Genomic DNA, 19,582 nt, shown 5'->3' with positions numbered 1-19,582 from the left:
TGCCTTTCTAGGAGTCACTGTGGTTCCTCTGCAGGTGCGCTGGAATTTTCCCCACGCAGTGTGGGAAACTAAACATGGTCTGATTGCTTGTGAAGCTTCCATATGGATGTGGATGTTTGAGCAAGTTTTATAAGTCATCTCAAGCTGCTGTTTGATACTTTCTATGGTGTTGTCTCCATCTTACCCCTTCAGGCTACACATGCTGGGGCCATTTATCTGACCCAGCATTTTCTCCCTAAAACACCATTCCAGCCCATTTAGTTGAGAGTAATTTTTCTACTGTCATGTGCACAGGATTTGTGATATTGTTTAGATAGCTTCAATAATTCAAGGAAAGCTGAAATGGCCACTTTTGTTGTAGCTTTTCCCCCACCCCATCTAGTTAACTAGCTCAAAAATCTCTCAAGCTATTGCATTTTTGGTCCTTTGATCCAAAGGGATTGAGCTATTGGCTGCCAGCTGAGCTGCAGAAACTGACACAGTATGTTCCCTGGGACCCCCTGATTCTGAGGCCTTCCTCCAGAAGAGTTTAACATGAAAACTTTTTAAGATCAGTCTTATTGGTAGGTGTGTCACTTGTTACATGGATGTGACTGTGGGACTCCTTTTTTTTTTTGCATCTACTCTGAGCAGCACTGTCATATGGCAGAACCAGAGCTTTATAAGGCAGCTTGCCAAGCTTATCCCTGCATTTGCTGAAGCGTGTTTAGCACCATATGGTTGTTTATTATCAGAAGATCTGCTTTCTGTAGTGACTGAATACTTTGTTATTGCTACTGCTGAACTAATTCTGCAATGACATTGAAATACTTCAGAATACATGCAACAGGTTTCTTCATTTGTAGTTTGAAATTCAAGCTTCCAGAATTTCAGTTGCTATGAACATGAAAATAAAGTCTGTGTGCTAGTGTTTAGTTTGCACAAGTGGTGTCTGTCTGAATTCATTAATAAATACATCCATTATTTAATATTGTTCTCTCTATGATCTTGTCTACTTAGTGACTTTACTTTTTTTTTAATTCCTCATAAGCCACTTAGTCTTGTCATGCCCATGTCTCCAGCTAAACACAGCTATGCCAAGGAAGGAGAGGAGCTCAGCCATGGTGTGGCCAGATGTGAGCAAAACATGGGACTCTTACTTGACTTCCCAGAACCCAGGAAAGTGTTTGGTGCCTGGCTGTTGCCACAAAAGGCCATGCACTAGAGGGCTGTCCATGTGTTCTTCTCCATCAGTACAGTCCTTTTGAAATTGGTTTGTTCTTGGGGAAGGACACATGAAGCTAACATCCTGTTCTGGTCCCAAAATAATCTTGCTGTTGCCTTTGGTTCTTAATGTGAAGGGCTGGATCAGTTGCAAGGGCCAGTTGGACAATTTTCATTTCTTGAGTTGTCAGCTAGATTTGTGTGAAGCATTGTCAGGTACAGGAATATTTATGGGCTTCTCAAGGTGGGATTCAAACACAAGTGATACAAAAACTTAGGAATTAATGAGTGCTAAATCATTAGGCCATAACAGAGGAGAAAACATGCTGGGAGCACAAATTAATAAAGTGGAGAAGGTATTGAGCATTGCAGGCACATAGTGGGGAATGCTCCTGTTTTCTAAATAGCTAAATGAAGTCCCAGCCCTGTGGTTTGCATTAGTTCTAAGTTTTTAACATGCTTCTCATGGCTAGATTTCCATACAGTTTCTCTGCAATGTTTCAGCCAGGACCTTAGCCATATGGAACAGGTCTCAAGCACTGGGTTTGTTCTTGGTGGCCCATGGGTCAGTCCTGCTGACAGCCACCCAATCAACCAGGGGTGAGTGTGGGAGGCATATGCAAACTCTCCACTCCACGGAATTACTAGGGTGATGAGGGAGGGTGTTACCTCTTTAACCATGCAGGTTTTCATAGAATTTTCTTTGGACAAAATATTTTAGGGAAAAAAATTAAGGCCAAGATATGGCCCCCTGCTTGAGAGGGTTGGAATGGAAACACTGAAAGCTCCTTCAGGCATTTGTCCTGAGAACAAGATTGCTGTGCTATACATGTTACCATTCACTGCAGAGTTAAGGCCAGAGAGTTTACATAAAGTAAGCTAAATTCAAATATTTTCACAAGTGTGGTCATAATAATAGTTCCCTACTCCATGTGGTTGAGTGTAATGTATTACATACACACAAGCATGAGCAGAAATCAATTTGTGTATGCAGCTTTTGTGTAAAATCTTCAATATTTGCTTCCCCAGTAAAATTTTTAACTTAACCTTTTGAGTAATGATTGGGAAGAGCTAAACTGCTACATGCCAGCATTGGCTCAGCTGGGCAAAACCCTGATGAACCTTTTAAAATCAACCCTGCGCTGGGTGATCTCCATGTTCTTTTCAAGGTAAACTCTTCTATGCTCCTATGAGTTGAGATATTAGCAGAAAAAGTTAGCACTGAGGAAGCCCAGAGCTGGAACACACCTCTCCACACACACCACAGGCACCTTAAGAACTTCATTTTGCAGAGTACTAATAAAAAAGAGGATGTATCAAATACAAGTCATGCCCACTTCTATGCAATACACTAAATCAAGGTTTAAGTCATGACATTTTAAAAGCTAAATTGTTTCCCACTGGGCAATTTCCATCATGTTCTTTCAACTCAATTACCATCAACATCTGGTCAAAGTTACATTCTTAATGCCAAAGAAGAGTTTCAGCTTTTCAGGATATAGCCTGTTAGTTGCCCATATAATGCAGCCCCTGCATGTTCTTATCACACACACAGCTTATATTTATTCTCCAGAAACATACAATTATGGCTGTATTTGTACAAAACATATATTATATACATGACATGTAGCTGCACCACTATATGAACTCCAGGATATTTCGTTCCATTTTCTATTTTGAGGAAAGGTTGAAGGGGAAAACAGAGAGGAGAATGTCTGACTTGGGACACCAGACCAGCCCCTACACAGCTTTCAGTCAAACAGAATCTCTGCAAGGACTCAAAGTCCCTTTATTCACTGTTTCTGTGCTTGGGTGCAACACCTATTCCCACTTGGCTCCAGCTCATCTCAATCACCTTGCTGTTTCCATTGCAGTCAGAAAAAGTTCTATTTGCCAACCTGTTGGGGTTTTTTGAGTGTTTAAGGTAAGTGAACTCTCTCTGAGGGATGTTTCTGAGGAGAGCAACAAAACCAGCATCTTAGTCCCATCTGCTCTTTATGGCATCAGCTTGAGGTGGCAGTTTAATGAACCAGACCCTGCACATCAGTGCCATACAGAGGCTGATTTTCCCCGTGTTTAGAGTGTTCATCTGCTGTCACTCAGTGTCAGATGTTAACACCTGGCAAAAGCTTGTTCATCCAGGATGAAACCTGTATCTAATTCTGCTTCTTGAGCTACTGAAAGTCAGGTAGACCTTAAACCTCAGTCCTGTCAGTAATAACCAAGTATCCAAGTTATTTAATTCTCAATTGTATAGGGGAAATGAAAAATAATAAAAGAAGAAAAACTATGAAAATGGTAAATGAAGGAACAAACCATAGGAATCAAGTTCACTCTTTTGGGACAGATTTGTATGAAAGCAGTTGTAAATCAAGGTGAGTCTGAGAATCAATTTCACTAAATCTCACATAAAAATTACCTATAAATGGAGCAGTATATAACTTAGCACCACAGTTCTGAAGAAGGCTATATATAAAGCAAAAGTACATTTAACTGCAAATTGCTGCTGAAAGGGGAACTTTTACTACTAATTTTATATTAAAGAAATACACTAAATCAGCAAAATGCATTGAAGTGTAACTAGGAAATAGTAGATAAAGAGAGTGACCAGCAAGTGAAAAATGCTATCAGTTTAAAAAAAAAAAAACAAGTCTAATATAGCTTCTGAGATAATAATATACGTGGAAAGTTAACACTTCTGAAGATGACCAAGAGCCAATTCATAGCAAGTGTTGTAAGCTGTTTCTCATCAGTTCTTCCTCATGGGATGGATTACCAGATCCCCAGAGACAGGAAGATATTGCCTTGAGCTTGTGCCTGGCATCACCTATAGAACCTGCAGGGGATCAGAGGGGTGGCAGCTGCCGTGGTGCCCAGAGAGGAGGGAGGCTCCAGGCTCAGATTCCTGTATTTACTGAGTTCTCCTCATATGTGCCACCTCTGTGGCGGGTCACTGCAACAGATAACCTCACCTTGGCTAAATGTGGACATCTCTATCCCACAACTGCAGTTACTCAGCAACAAACAAACCACACACCAGCCTGGAGGCAGAAATGGAAGAGTTATACTCAGTATGATTTAAACATGTCTGGGAGCTGTGCAGACAACCTGCAATTATCAAACCAAGAGTTTCATGAGCTGTTTAAAAGACAGATGGTTTATTTTTCTAACCCTTCCTTCAGAAAGGATGAACAGCATCCACATCCAACACCATGCTTAGAGAAGGAGTACTTGAGTGCAAAAACGATTCCTTAAAACACTGCTTTTCTGCTGATATTCCAGTTTTGTCCCTTTAAGCTCTTACAAAAGAAAAAAGTCCCAAAACCTCCCTCTCTCCCAGTGAGAGGATGTCATCAAATATATTTGTGTATCTGCAAATGGATTCTTACCCCATACGTCTCTAATGCTCAGGTTTTTCCACTGTTTGAAGACAAGTGGTAGGAACAAACTGACAGAAGAAAGCACTGTTTAATCCTGTATAAGGTATGATTAAGTGAACCTACAGAGCCAAATCCAAACATTTAGAGAGACAAGCCTGGATGCACAGGAGCAATTAGGCTTGCATACTTGGGAAAACATGTTTGTGGAGGATCTTTCTCATAACTCCCAAAGCAAAGTGGCTGTAATACTCAGCTGTGGCAGGGAAATGTGCTGGGAGAGCCATACTTTACTTAGTGCAACTGAAATGGAAACAGTCCAAGTAACCATTTACTCATCTACATAAACTTGAATCTTAAATTTAGCAGCATTTCACCTTTTGACCTAGAATTTCACATTGCCTCAACCAGCTTGACTTGAGCCTGAACAGCTACAGAAATGTTTACAGACATCTGCTGCAGCAGGATAGAATAAAAGCTTGCCTGGATCTTGAGACCAATGTCTGGGGACCCTGCAGACACAATCAGCACTGGATCAGTTGGACTCACTGCAGACTGCTATAATGCCACTAAGCCCAAAGCCTAGTCAAAGCACCCCACCCTACAAACAGGGCAAATCCTGCTCCCTGCAGCCCACCAACAGGTGAAGATGTAGGTGTTTACTATGTGGAAAGATGAGCATGACAGATGTAAAAAAAAAAAAAAAAATACCCCAAAAACCTCTCCCAAGACTTATAAACTTAAATGTTGGACTCAGAAATTCAAGCACATGATTTAAATTCTACATGATTTCATTAAATGCCAGTGTCCAGCAGGCAAATAGATTTTTTAAAAATATATTTTCAGTGGAGCAGAGGAATCCAGTATAGAGTCAGCAGGATATAACTCTATATTTTTTCTAATAAAAATATTTTAGATTTAAACATTCACTCAGATCTGGTACAGATGCTGGCCCTATCCATATTCACTGTGGCCCTATCCACACAGAGCCACTCAGGATAGGAAGGACCTCTGGAGCTCACTGGTCCCACCACATGCTCAACATTAGATTTATTACTAAACAGAATTTCTTTTAAGTAAATTTGTGTTTTTATGTACAGATTTAGGGACTAGCTCACTTGCTGTAGGGCTCCTTAGCAGCTGTAAATTGAAGGACTTGCTCATTCATGCAATGTGCTGAAAAAGCAAAGCCTTGCTGCAAAGGTAGGGCAGCCAGAACCCTGGACTATGGAAGCATGGCACAGCTATTCCCCGACAACCCCTCAAAGGAGCCACATCAAGACTACTTACCTGCTGTTCTCCTGGATGAATAGTCATAGCCCAAGTCACAGACTGCAGACTTTCAGAGCACTGGCCTAATCACTTATTTCAAATCACTTGAGGACAAAAACAAGAATAAAAAGCCTGAACACCCAAAGAAAGCAACTCTCACTCCACCCACCCCCACCAGCCCTGAGATGTTTTAGTTTTGTCTGTAACAATGAGGTCTGGCAGGTACAGGTGCTGCCTACCTGTAGGCACAGAGTTTGTGGTAACTGGGAGAGAGGCTGTGGCTGAGTCTCATCCCCAGTGGGCTGCAGCTGGGAAAAGCAGGTGAGCAGCATTGACAGCAATGAGCCATGGAGTGCCCAGGCGCACTGAGCCCCATCCCCAATTGGCTATCCTCCAGCTGTGCAGGACAGGTGGGCAGCAGTGAAGGCAATGAGCCATGGAGTGCCCAGGTGCACTGACCAACCACCAAGGGGACACACAGGTGCAATGCATATAAGGTGAGGGGTATTAAGGACAGAAGGAGCAGATGCTTGAAGCCTTGTGAAGTGGTTTGTTGTTGTTCTGTATGAGTTGAAGCCTTCTGAAATTGTATGGTGATACTCTGTGTGCTGTGGCTGGCTCAGCTGTGATGTATGCTGCAGCACCTATCCACACCAGGCCCTTACCTGAGAGCTTTGGTCTTGCAGTGTTTGATGGACTTAGGTGTTTGGATCAATGGCGAGAGCTACCCTTGCCCCAGCAGAGGCAGCACAGCTGCAGCCCCTCCACAGCCCCCTTCTACGAAAGCAGCTGGATGGGTTTAAACCACCAGCTCTGGGTGCCTTAGCCCATGCAGGCTGTCTTGCCCCGGAGCAGGTGGGACAGTGCTGCAGGAACCACTCCATTGCTGAGGAGGGTGGTGGGAATAGCTGGTGTAGCTGAATCCTGCTGTGCAGCCAGCTCTGCCTGCTGTGCCAGCTGTCCTAGCACTGGCTGGCACCATGGTGCCATGAGTCACAATGCCACATGTACCCCTGAGGCAAATTGTCCCTCAGCCCAGCCTGAGCAAGCTGTCTCTGGGGAAATCCTGGTGCTCCTGAGCAGGTGGATGGTACCTGGGACTCTGGATTGTATTCAGGAATGAGTGTCGGGCCTTAGAAATCAGCATCCAACCACAAAATACTGTGACCTGGCACACAGGTGTTTGTGAACCCCCAGCAGGACTCGCACACCACCTGCCTGGTTTGCAAGCACAGCGAGTGCTGCCATCTGTGTCCCACTTGCAGCCTGCTGGATAAGCCAGCAGTGCTCTTGCCAGTCCATAGCAAGATTTCCTCAGGGCTCTCAAGCTAAGGAAAAGGAGCAAGGAAGGGGGAAGAAAACTGCAATTTACTCACACTAGTGTGCTTTTCCTCTGAAATCATTATCCTGCTGAAAACTCCCTTGGCATTCAGAAAGTATCTGTGTTTAATCCCTGGTTTTATTCAAAATGCAAAGTACCTTGCCTTGAGACTGATAATTTAATCTCCTTTGGATAATTGCTACCAACTAGACTAACAACTGACAAAGGTCAAGTCATTGGTTATTCAAAGCAGGATTTCCCTCATTTTACAAAAAAACTTCTACTTGATCTTTGACTTGTCAGCTGCAGCATGTGATTGCTTTCAGCACTGGTAATCACTGCCAGGGCTGTGTGTATCTGTGTGTACACGCATCACACACATAAATGCAAACTGGAAATGGCCTGCCCACTCACACCTCTGTGTGATCCCATAGATCACTTCCAATTAATGTGAAATAAATTTTACATCCTCCATAGCACTTTGTATACATTTGCATATATTAAATTATCCCAAGGCTTACTAAGTAGTGAAGGGAGCTTCTTAGCCTTATTTTTATTCTTTCTCAAGGAAATGGATTTTATGTGATCATGATATTTTTGCATGTTTGTCCAGCCCCTAATACTAAATCAGTTCCTAAGCAGTAAATTAACAGACAAGTAAATGACTATAGATTTCATGAAAGCAGAGAGACCATGAGAGATGAAGAAGTGAAATGCACACAGGAGAGAGATAAGATCATTTCCATGGTGATATAGAAATTCATGAGAAACAAACTTTCCAGTTTCACTTTTTGCCAGGCTATGCTTTCATTACATGTGATATTTTAACTAACTCATAATTCTGGTTGCAATTCAATTGCTGTATTTTAGAATAAAAAGTCATGTTGCTTTAAGTTTGTAAATCTGTTGCAAATAAATATAATGTTCATAAAATCCTAAATTGCTACAATCTCACATGTGAAGGCCCTACTCATCCCTGAAAATGGGTCTATGAACAGGGGATAAACCCAGTGCTCACTATTGCATTTTATCAATAGAAAATCCTCAAAATATCAACTGAGAGTCAGCAAAAAAATTTGTTTAGAGATGAAAATAAGCTCAGGACCTCAGTGCTGCTCTGATACTCAGATCACATCAACTTTATTTTAGCAAGGAAAGTTCTTCATCAAGGTTTCAACAGTGCACAGCAGAAGTCTCAGTTTCCAGCTATTCATTGCCCATACTGACAGGACAAATTCAGGACTTCTCTTGCAAGTCCTTGGACAGACACTAGGAAACTATGGTTTCCTGGAACAATAAAAAAAATTAATCTTGGCATCATTTTTCAAATTCCTATTTTCCCCACCACTGTCCTGTTGGGAGCCTGCCAAAGCCCAGTCACTGAGATTTGACTCTCACCTTCCCAGACCTGCATCCTTGTGCTATCCCCAGAGCTGGTCCCTGTCACATGCAAGGGGATCTCCCAATGTCCCTATGGTTTCTTCTTCCCCCAGGAGCAAGGGCTGCTGGCCATGCTTTACTCCATGGGAGCTGATCATCAGACCCAGACTTTCACTCCTGGACACTTGTCTTTGTGGCCAGGATGAGACTTCTACAGTATTTCAGTGGTTCAAGGCAGCTGCAACAGGAAAGGTGTAAAATCAAAGGGATAGTTCACACACTGAATGTGTTGTAGAAGTAAAATACCAAATAAATCACCCTTTGTTCTCTCTGAGGAAATGAGATTAATAATTACATTACTTTTCTTGGCACATAAGAGAAGAGCCATCCTTGTTTATCTGCTCTGTGGTGCCTGGGAAAGCAGAGCTGGTGTTATTGCTCTGCAATGCCCAGCCATGCTCCATGCATTCCCCATGCCCCTGAAGGAACTGGGCAGCTCCAGGGACACATACCCCTGCAGGACCCATGGATCCCTCTTTCTGAGGAGGGACCACTTTGGTCTGATGCAACAGGAAAGTGCTTCTGTTGTGTAAGAGAATAATTTAGAAACAGCATTTCAGCCTGAGTGTTTTAATAATGGGAATGTGTGTAACTAGCAATCTTTCATCTGTGTTCAATACATGGACACTATTAGGGCATAATGCAACAGCTTCTTAGAGCTCTGGGTAAATGCTGCTCAGCAGTTCAAGAGCTGCAGTGGTGAGAAATGCCTTGGCTGCCTCTGGTGAAAGGCTCAGAAGCTGTTTTTTAAAAAAAGGCCAGTTTGCCTCTGCACCTGTGGGTGTGCAAACGTTGGCAGCTCTTCGGTGCATATTTGTGTCTTTCACTTAAACCATCTGAGATCTTCATTACTACTACTGCTGCTACTACAGAAAAATGTTGCTGTGTGGGAGCTGCAAACAAAGCAAGGTAGGAAAAGGCAGATCCATCACACAGCTTCAGGCTTGGAAAATTCTGTTTATGTGGTTGGTTCAGGTGCGCTGTGTAGCTCTACACTGACCTACAGCATTACTATTAGTTTGCTGAGGACACAGAGAAGGGAAAATATTTTCCTCTTAATTACAATCCTGATGTTTATTGCAGAACCATTTAGTGACTGTAAAAGCTAGTTTGACAAACAGTTACTGTTTGCAGGATTGAGGGACTGAAGAGACAGAAGAGCAAAAATTAGGCCCAGGGGAATTGCTGGAGGACTCAAAATGCTGCAGCTATTTCCATGTGGTGGGAAGATGAGAGGCACAGTGGGGGCAGGTTGGTGTCTCTGTGGGTACCAAGCAATGCCAGGCAGAGGAATGGCTCATTTCAGTTGCCTGTTGAATTGCTGAGAGTAAGAGAAGTTTGTAAGTCACCTTCCTGTAGTTATGTGTCTTTGCTGGAGCACAGTTTGAGAGATGAGAAAAAAATTCAAGTAATGACACAAAGTTTGCAAAATTCTTCAGCAGAGGTGAAGCAAGACAACAGTGGGAAAAGAGACAGCAGGCTAAACGGGATGTGAACCATCATCAGTAGAAATAGATGCATTCAGATTACAGAAGTTTACACATCTGATTTTTCAGCTCAAAAGAAATAATACTGACTGGTTCAGTGATGTTTAAAATAGTTTTAACTATATAAAATACTCTGGTGAATTAAAAAATGTGTGTGTAAACTGAAAATTTGAAATGAGGCTTTAAAAAAATATTTTAAATTTAAAAAGTACATTTTAAAACCATACATTGTAGGATAAAACACAGTTATATCTCAAATACTGAAAGGCAAAGGTAAATTGGAGTTTTGGCTGACATTTTTGTACTGAATTAAAAATATAAAAGGGTAAATTATGTGTATCTTTATCCTATTTGCCTAGCCTTGTAAGAAAGCTGGCTTGAACACACCCTAGATGCTACCTAAAATGTTTTACTACAGCCCTGTAATCACCAATAGCCTGATCCAAAGACTATTGATTGGTTTGGAGCCCTTCCCTTGACACTCACCCAGCCCTGCTGGGATCAGGGGAAGAAAGGAAGGTGGGACGATAGACAAGGTGCTTAAAGATAAAATCAATGGCAGGAATGAAGTCTTTTGTTTGAACATAGAGGTTGTTGGCAGGGATAGACATGTCACAGCTCATGGTCTTTCAACCTTCTGCTTAGATTTTGACCCAAATCCCTTTTCAGTTCTTGATCAGCGCTTTGATAAAATGTATAGGCTTGATAAAAGACTTATGTCGATTTTATCCTATTGATCCAAGACTCTAAGATAAGATGGAAAAAAATATTGTTGTTGAAAGATGGGAATGATTCCTTTCCAAGAGATTCCTCAGTCATTGCTGGTAGGTAAGAGGTTCATTATCAAAGGCACTAAGAAGCACTGCCTCTTACACGGAATGTGTCAAATGTTTGAGGGGGTTTAATTTAGAGAAAATGTGTGACTCAAGCAAAAACATCTGGCAGATAGGACAAAACATTTCAGAAATTTATTTTTCAAGATGAAAAATGGAAATAAATAGATCTCCAAATGTTCATTTTGGAACAGGGGAGGATTTATTTTCTCAGCTTTTTATGTTTTCCACTGGGAAATGATAGGAAATGGTTGGATTTCTAGCACTTTTTGAATACTCTTAAAAACATTTTCCTGCCTGACATTAATGGATAAATAATCGAGCAAGATTAAAAACCCCTAAAATTCACAATGAAGCCAAATTTTCTGTCAGGACTAAAGATTTTAATTTTTACATCAAAATCAGGAAGGATTAAAATATCTGCAGTGTGGCAAAGCCCAATCCTTTTCCTCAGAAAAGGCGTGAAGAGAGTTCCCATCAACAGCAGTGGCAACAGGACACAAGGGTGAGGGCAGCTCTCTGGAAGAGCACAGCTCAGGCCAAAGACTCCACGTGGGAAAAGTGAACAAAGGCAAAGCCATTTGCACGGAACTCAGCAGTCCTGGGAAGGGTCTTGGTGCAGACCTGTTCTGCCCTCTTTACATTCTCAGTTTGTAAAAAGAAAGGTCAAGAAGATCCTCCTTCCCCTGCCATGCTTGGTGAGACCTTGTCCCGTCCCAAATCAATAGCAAAGCTCCTGCTGCTCTCAGCAGAGGTAGATTTTCACCCAGAAATATTATTGAACTTTAATTTGACTCCCAATGACTCCCAAAGCACTGCACTTCCTTGATCAAAAGTATGGAGATTCTTAAAAGAAAACTCATCCCTTGGGAGGTTCAATGAATGTGATCCACCTATTTCACCCTTCAGTACTGAAGGGATACTTCCTGAAGGGTTCTTTTTGCCTTGTTATGGCAATAACTTCAATGCTTCTGTTTTCCATCACTAAAAACTCCACTCTTTGAATTTACAGGTTCCTGCTATTTATAGTCCCTGAAAGTCCTTGACCAACTGTTCATTTCGTAAGTAATGCCGTCATATGGAGCTTAATTTGCAGAATATGATGTTTCCTTTCCTTTGTCATATTGAATTACCAGCAATTATGGCTTTAGTCTAATGTAATATGAAACTAAGGCCACATAATAATTTACCCAATGAGCTGCACCAACACTGTATGAGCTGTATCTGCAGTACCACATCCAAAGTTTAAGTCAGTCTGGGGCTTCCTAAAAACATAAGTAACAAAAAGGTACTATATGTGATGGAAAATCAGATTTAAAGGTCACAATTTTAATATGCAACTAAAAATGGGAGTATGAAAAATATTACTAATGGGAATATAAATAAGTAAACCAAACTTTAGCTCATTGTGAATGGTACCTCTTAATTCCAGCCTAGTAATATAGAGATATTTCCTTAGGACATTTTGAAAAATACTTAATAAAAACCTTGAAATCTTTCTGAACAAGGGACTCCAAACATCTGGTATCACATTTGAAATACCATTTGGTTTTCCAGTCACTGAAGGGAAAAAAAAAAAAAAAAAAAAAGAATGGATTATTATTCTTGTTCACAATAAATACCCTAAGTGAAGAGTCACTCAGCATTATTCTCTCTCTGGTATTTTCTCCCACCCATTTCTTTACTATCACTAACAATTGTTCAGAACACTGTTAAGGAAGAGGCAAATCCACATGGCCTGTGGCTGCAGCATCCTCCAGAGCTAGCCTAGGACCCACAGTGGTACACAGCCTCCTCAAGACCCAAAGAGCCTGGCAGGCTGCTAATGGAACCACTGCTCAGGTTGCTCTATCCTGAGGGTGAATTATTATTTCTACCTTGAAAATAGCTTGCACTTTGGCTTAATGTTCTCTGACAGAGTGACAGCCCATATTCCAGTTCTGGCAAGCTTCTAAGGGCCCATAAGGGTGACTGAGCACATAAAACTTTAAATACCTATACAAACTTCTTCCAAAAGCAGAGGTCTCTAAGGACATTCCAGTTTTTTCCTATGTCAAATCTCATACCAAGGTCCCTTAAATTTGGGGCAAATTTCAAAAGTGCAAAGGCTCAGAAATAAATGATGGCAGTTAAACATTTTAGTTTTGAGCCCTTTTGCAAGATTTAGAATTTCTTGCCCATTCATTCTGCCCTACTCAGGTAACAGAACACACATTGCTGCAGGGGAAGAAAAAGGCAAATAAAAAAGATGTATCAATTGTCCCTAGACAGAGGGGAATTAATATCACAAGTGCTTGTTCCCCTTTTGCACAGATACTGATTTGATACTTGAATGAACATTGTGAACTTGAGTTTTTCAGGGATGAAGCAGCTCACTTTCTCAGCAAGATGTGCCAAGAAGCCCAATTACAAAAGGACAAATGATTCATTTAACAGTTTTCATCATGTTGCCACACTGCCTGACCTCCAAATGTGCCAAGATGCTACAGTATCATTTAAACTGGGGAAAAATGCCTCTGTATTAGCATGTGTCAGATTCACGAGGGTCCCATTATAGCTGTAATGTTAAAAAAACCCAACCAATACATAAAATAATAGCCTAACTTGAGGAGCCCTTATGATCAATCAAATAAACACAGCATGTAAAGACAAAACAAAGTACACACCCATATTAAAAATTATTACAGTTCCTAAGGAAAAAATTGCATTCAAAAAATCAAGATTTAAACCTTGCTGGTGCTGATACCTGTGCTGATAGCAAGAGTGGTGGGATGCAAAAGGGAGAATGACATCACCCATTCTATGTCCACATCACCACAGCCCTCCAAACTGAAGTACTTTTCTGCCATGTTAAATTTAACCTAAATCATGTTGTCCCCTCACTGCAGGATCACTCATGCTGGAAAGGGTGGCCCTGCCCACTCCTTCTCCCTCCCTTCTCCTGACAGCATCTCCCATTTTCTCTCCACTGCACCTCTTGCTGTCTGTCTGGGGCTCTTGCTTCTCAGAAGCAGTAAACTGTCAGCCAGGAGAAAGAAGTATTTACTGTTTGTTTGGGTTTTTTTCCCCAAGGTTAGCTTTCCTTGGGAAGGTGAAATAAATCTCACTGAGGCAGTGAACTCCAGCTCCATCCTTTACCACTTAACTTCTGCTCTTGGGTGGCTAGCTTTGTTTCTCAGCTGCTGTGTCACTAGACGAGATTTGTGCACTAGAACCATTTGTTGTGGCCTGCCTTTCATTTCTTTTCTTTTCCCATTTAAATTAAATATTAACTAATCCCAGGGGTGCTACCAGTTTTAAACAAAGCCTAAAGACTAAGAAAAGCCAGACCTGCAGCAAAGATATTTTTTCACCTGATCAGCTACCACATCTGGAAACAAAAGCATTCTCAGCTCAATAATTCATCCTCTTCCTCATCAGTATCAGTTGGAAGAACAAACCTTGCTCCTGTCTAAGGAGCTATGCACTGTCCAGTACAAAAGCTATCGTTTGGTTTTACAGTCTGCAAAGTATCTAACAATTCCCACAGGGCAGGCCGGCAGGATCGGGATGCTTCTTATCTCACAAGAAACAAAGGAAGGAAGGATCTTTTTTTCTGAAGACAGTTAATCAGTATTGATCGCAGTGACTTTATGCAAAGATGCTCGGGCAGGGAGAACAAAGCGTAGGCAGCACTCTCACATCCTGCCTTAAAACAGACAGAAAAGGGAAGAATTTCCCAGCCCTCCCACCCTCATTTCTCCCCAGGCCAACCGGAGTTTGGTATCAGACTGTTCCATGAGGAGGAATGGCAGGAGAGGGTCTGTCAGCAGGCAGCAGCTCTGTTTCCTGCTCTGTTTGGGCTTTCAGCACCAGCCCCACCATGCTTTAAAGCTTGACACGTCCGAAGGATCGAGCTCACCATTCAAGCAGAGGGTATAACCCCAAATGCTGGGATGGTATTTAATTTCCACTGAAGCTTCCACGGTGAAGTTTTAAATCCTCCCAGCCAGGAAGACCTTGTCCTTCAGCAATCCTTTAGCAGCACTGGCAATCCTGTAGCATTTTACATCTTATCCTCTCAGAGCATCTAACAGACAGTTTTGTTTAACAGTGCATCTAAGACCAGAAAAAATTCTCATGTTCTCTTTTTGCTGTGGCAACAAGCAAGAACAAAAGGGTAAATGCTTTGCTAAAGGTTGAACAGCAAGTCCTCACCAGCTGACAATCAATCACCACCTCTCACTTAGCTTTATAACCAAATCTCCTGCCTCAACACAGCAAAGGTAGGTGACCATCTCACCTCAGTGAGAAAAACTCGCCACCATATTATCTCTATTCTTTCTTTTCAAGCTAGCAGTGCTTGCTTGCTTGCTGCATCATGTGATGAGCCTGCTCTATATCACCCCAGGACAGGAAAAAGATTAGTTAGTGCTCAGTTACCTAAGGTTGCTATGCTGGCCATACAGACTGACAGCATCCCCATCTCCTGCTGCTAGTGGCACAGATCTCTGCAACACAGCCTCTATAAAATACACACAATAGCCTAATAAAACACAGGAATAGCTGTAAGTAGACACAAAGGACCATATCTGCAAAATGGAGCAATCTTGATTTGTACCAATAAAAGCCACAGGATGCTGCATTTACAGGGAAAGGTACATGTGTACTTCATAGTGCTGAAGGGGAAGGGATGCCTCCAGATGTATGTACGTGTCTGCATGTGACCTTATCAATATGCTGGAGTAATCACTTGTCTGTAAGGCACATGCATCTTTAGATATGAGATTTAAAAATACCCTCTGTGTCTCTACCTATATTCTGGTTTTTCTCCCTGCTCTCACCATAATGTCTTATAAGAAGTCTTTATAAATCTCCACCTTTCTGCTGCCTTCTTTCCTTCCACTGCTCTTTTTATAACCAACTCACAGGTCTTTATTATTCTTTGTGGCATTTCTAACACCAGTTTCTGCAGAGTGATCTCAGACTTTGCTATTTTTAAATAAGTGTAGATGTGATAATCACTTAACCTGCTGATCCTGAGCCATATTTTGACCAGCTTGTAACACAGTAATAGTGTCCTTAGGTCTGTAGGACTGGTAATGTCACTTTTATGATGCCTTCTCTCCACTCATCTCTGCCAGAGATATCTTCTTTCATATATACTTTAATGTTAATTTCTGCTTGCTTTTAAATGCAAAAAGTCAAAATATAAACATCTCATTAATATTTTTTCTCATTATTTAATCTCATTAGTGAAAAAATTTTGGTTAGGGTAATGATCTCTATTTCCATAGATACAGCCAATCACAGAATAGGATTCTGTTTAGCATTTTCTCAGCTTAGCTCTGTATTTCATTTAGCAGGGTATTTTCAAACCTCAAATAGTTGTAAACAACACAAGCAGGCTGATAAAAGTGCTCTAGACCCACAGTACCCCAGGCACTAAGTGGGAATGGGTGTGTCAGTCACTGCTTCAGAGTATTCCCAAGGGGTGAAGGACTCAGTAGGATAGCTATCATCCCTTTAATCTGCATATTGCAGACTCAGGGTAAATGTTGCCTGTGGATGCAATCCTGCTTTGCCAGTAGCTGAGGGAAGGAAGGTATTAGCCAACTCTCCCCGGCTCCCTGATTTCGATGGGTCCCTGACCAGCAATATCAGTGGCCTGTGTTTGTGAAGTGGGTCAGAACATGGGTCAGTCTGAAACGTGGTTCAGTCATTACCTCCCTGCACTGTCGGGTCACCTGGATGTACAGACTATTGGCATCGTACTTGTGTCACATTAGTCAGAGCACATTGTGTTTTTGCTGGGTTGGCTCTCTGTCAGCTCCTGGAGGCAATGCACCATCCAGCAAAAAGCCTGCCCGGCACCCCTTGGAGAAAGTTTTTGAAGAAGCTGAGCTGGCAGCATCGACAGGCAGCAGCTCAGGGCCCTGCACCGCGGCACTGCCGGTGTCTGGCCCAGCACCAGCTGCTCCAACATCAAATGAGCCGCCTGACGAAGCTGCAGGAGGCCTCTGCTGCACCACCTTTGGAGAGAAGCAGGCAGAGTCCCGGCCTTGGCAAACCTCCTGCCAGGGACAGCGCTGGGGGATGCTTCCTCCCTATTTTAGATTTTAGTCCCCACTCTATGTGCATGTATGTGCTTGTGGATAAAGGCAGAAAAGGCGCTGCAACAGCAGGGAAAAAGGCAGGATGGTGTTCAGTCCTTACATTAATCCTTATCCAGCAGTGTTTGGAAATTATTCCCCTGGACACAGAGTTTAAAGAAAGTTTTTACACAGCATACTGCATCTGCAGGAGTGGGTGACTGAGATACAGGCTGAGGGAAACAAGGAAATCATCTGGTCTCTAGAACAGATGCTGAGGAATGTGTACCATATACCAAATCCAGATGGGCTGAATGATGCGTAAACGTTTACCTCTTATCTCTCCACATCATGCTAAGTGGCCCCTACCCTTGCAAGTAGCCTAATGATTACTTTCCCCAAAGGGTTTAGGTGTGATTCAGAAACAGAAAGGTGACTCCTCACATCAGATTGAGTTACTGGTCTGAGTGTCTCTTTCACACACACACTCTCACACAGAGTTCCCCAGCTGCCAGCAGTGCTAGCACAGGGTGACCCCCCTGAACCTGCCTAGGGATGGGTGCACCCCAGAGGCATTGCAGCTACTGACACCCCACCAGAACTTTTGTGTGCCCACTGCCCCTGCAGATAAAAAGCTGCCACTGACAAGCATGATAATGCCTTGAAATTGTTTTCCTCTCAGAACTACAGCTTTGTGGATTTTATTTTTTTAATATAAAAGTATGTGTCACTTTGAAATGCTATAAAAGTGCAATACTTTCATGTCGAAATGTTAGACATCTCCACTACATGAATTAAAAAGCAGTTTCATGTCAAGGCCAAGCAGGTTGTGCAGAGAACCATTAAGTGCCACCATTTCATGTGGGGATGGTTTAGTCAAGAGCAAAAAATTGGAGCTGTCAGTAGGGATGAGCTGCTGGCACCCAGCAGAAACACAACCACAGCTGTGGTGTGGTGGGGGGAGGAGAGGAGTGTTTCCCACCATTTATCTCTGCTAAATTAGTCCCCATGATGAATGAAGAAGGAGGATAAAAAAAGATATCTTTGAATCAGGACAACACCTTGGCTTCCAGAGCATAGAGGGTAGAAACTGTTTCAGCATAGCTCATATCTGTGAAACCTTTCAAAGCTGTGAACAAGATGCTAAATAGATTTAATAGCACTATCCCCTCAGGATGAAATAACTTATCTGCTTACAAGTTTTATCACTCACATAAGGCACTGCTGAGAGGCCAATCCCTTCTGTGACAGCATTGTTGCCCTGCCAAGGGCCCAACATGCCCCCAGGAAAAAGGGAGGCACATCCTCACAGTACCTGTGTGGACCCTCCCTCCACTAGCAGACTTTGAGTCTGCCCAGACAAGCCCACTGAGCCCCAGAGTGTGCTCCTGCCAGTATCTGGATTCAGGGCTTTGTCACTGAAAGTCCCCAATGGCCATGATACCTGTGGATGTGGATACCTCCTGTTCTGTGAGCAGAGGAATCTGTAATCTTCCCAGCAGCAACAGTTCCACAGCATCTAAGATGTCCCCATATGGATGTCATGGAGCTGCCAGGAATTCATGCCTCTGTGACGTGAGGTCATGCAGCCACAACTCTGCTTGGGGATACTGCACTCTATGGTGGGACAAGTCAAATACATGGTTAATTATCAGCAACAATTTTCAGCTACTTTATTTGAAAAACGTAACTTACCTACATCTTCTCTCTCACATGCCTGCACGCACACACATGTACATATACACTCCCATGCTCTTTCCAGAAGAGGGGAAAAAATAGGCCAGGCAACATGAATAATGAAGATGCTGGCACTCCCTGGGGCCATATTCTTATACAGCTGTGATCCTTGCAGCTCCATTATGAAAGTATCACCTTCTGAATTCAGACACATTGAAACTCTTTGTAATTGAAGTGCAGTTTTATGTTTAAATCAAATGCCACTGTTCTTTCAATTGTGAAAATAGAGTTGTGTCATTAGGTTGGACCTTAATTTCTCAGCCTGAGGGATCCCCATGTCATCTACAAGGCAGATTGCTGATTCTGCAGCACTCTCCTGACACTCTCATTATTCTATGGCCCAGGAACCTGCTCTGCTGTCGAAAAGAGACCGAAGAGACCAGGAGTCAGATACGCCACATGGCCCCTACTCTAGATGAACAAAAATTCAACTGAAGAAATATTTTATAAAGCTTCTTCCTTTTCTCATTTCCAGTGGGGAGTATTGGCTGATGTGGCAGCAGGGTTGCTCTGAGGTCAAGATGGAGAGATCAAAGGCCCGCACTCTGGTCTGCAGCGCCTGGTTCTTTGGGATGCTGCCAGGAACAGGGCAGGCCCTTGGGAAGGCTCCCGTGGGAGAACAAGGGTGTGCTTGCCTTCCCCCCTCCTCTTAGATGCTGTACCAAATGGGCTGTCCCTTTCCACCACTTGATTGCAGTGAGAAGGGAGGAGGGAAAGGGATGTCACACAGGAATTTCACGTTTTTCCTGTGGTAGGGAATTAACCTTGCTTATTTGCATGATAAAGGGTGAGATTTAATTTCTTTAATGTGGTAGGCAGTACTTGCAGCTGCTGGGAGGGA

The sequence above is a fragment of the Lonchura striata genome, chromosome 3, assembly GCF_046129695.1.
Source record: "Lonchura striata isolate bLonStr1 chromosome 3, bLonStr1.mat, whole genome shotgun sequence".
Lineage (NCBI taxonomy): Eukaryota > Metazoa > Chordata > Aves > Passeriformes > Estrildidae > Lonchura > Lonchura striata.
The sequence above is the reverse complement of the archived record's forward strand: the minus strand, read 5'-3'. Positions refer to the sequence as shown.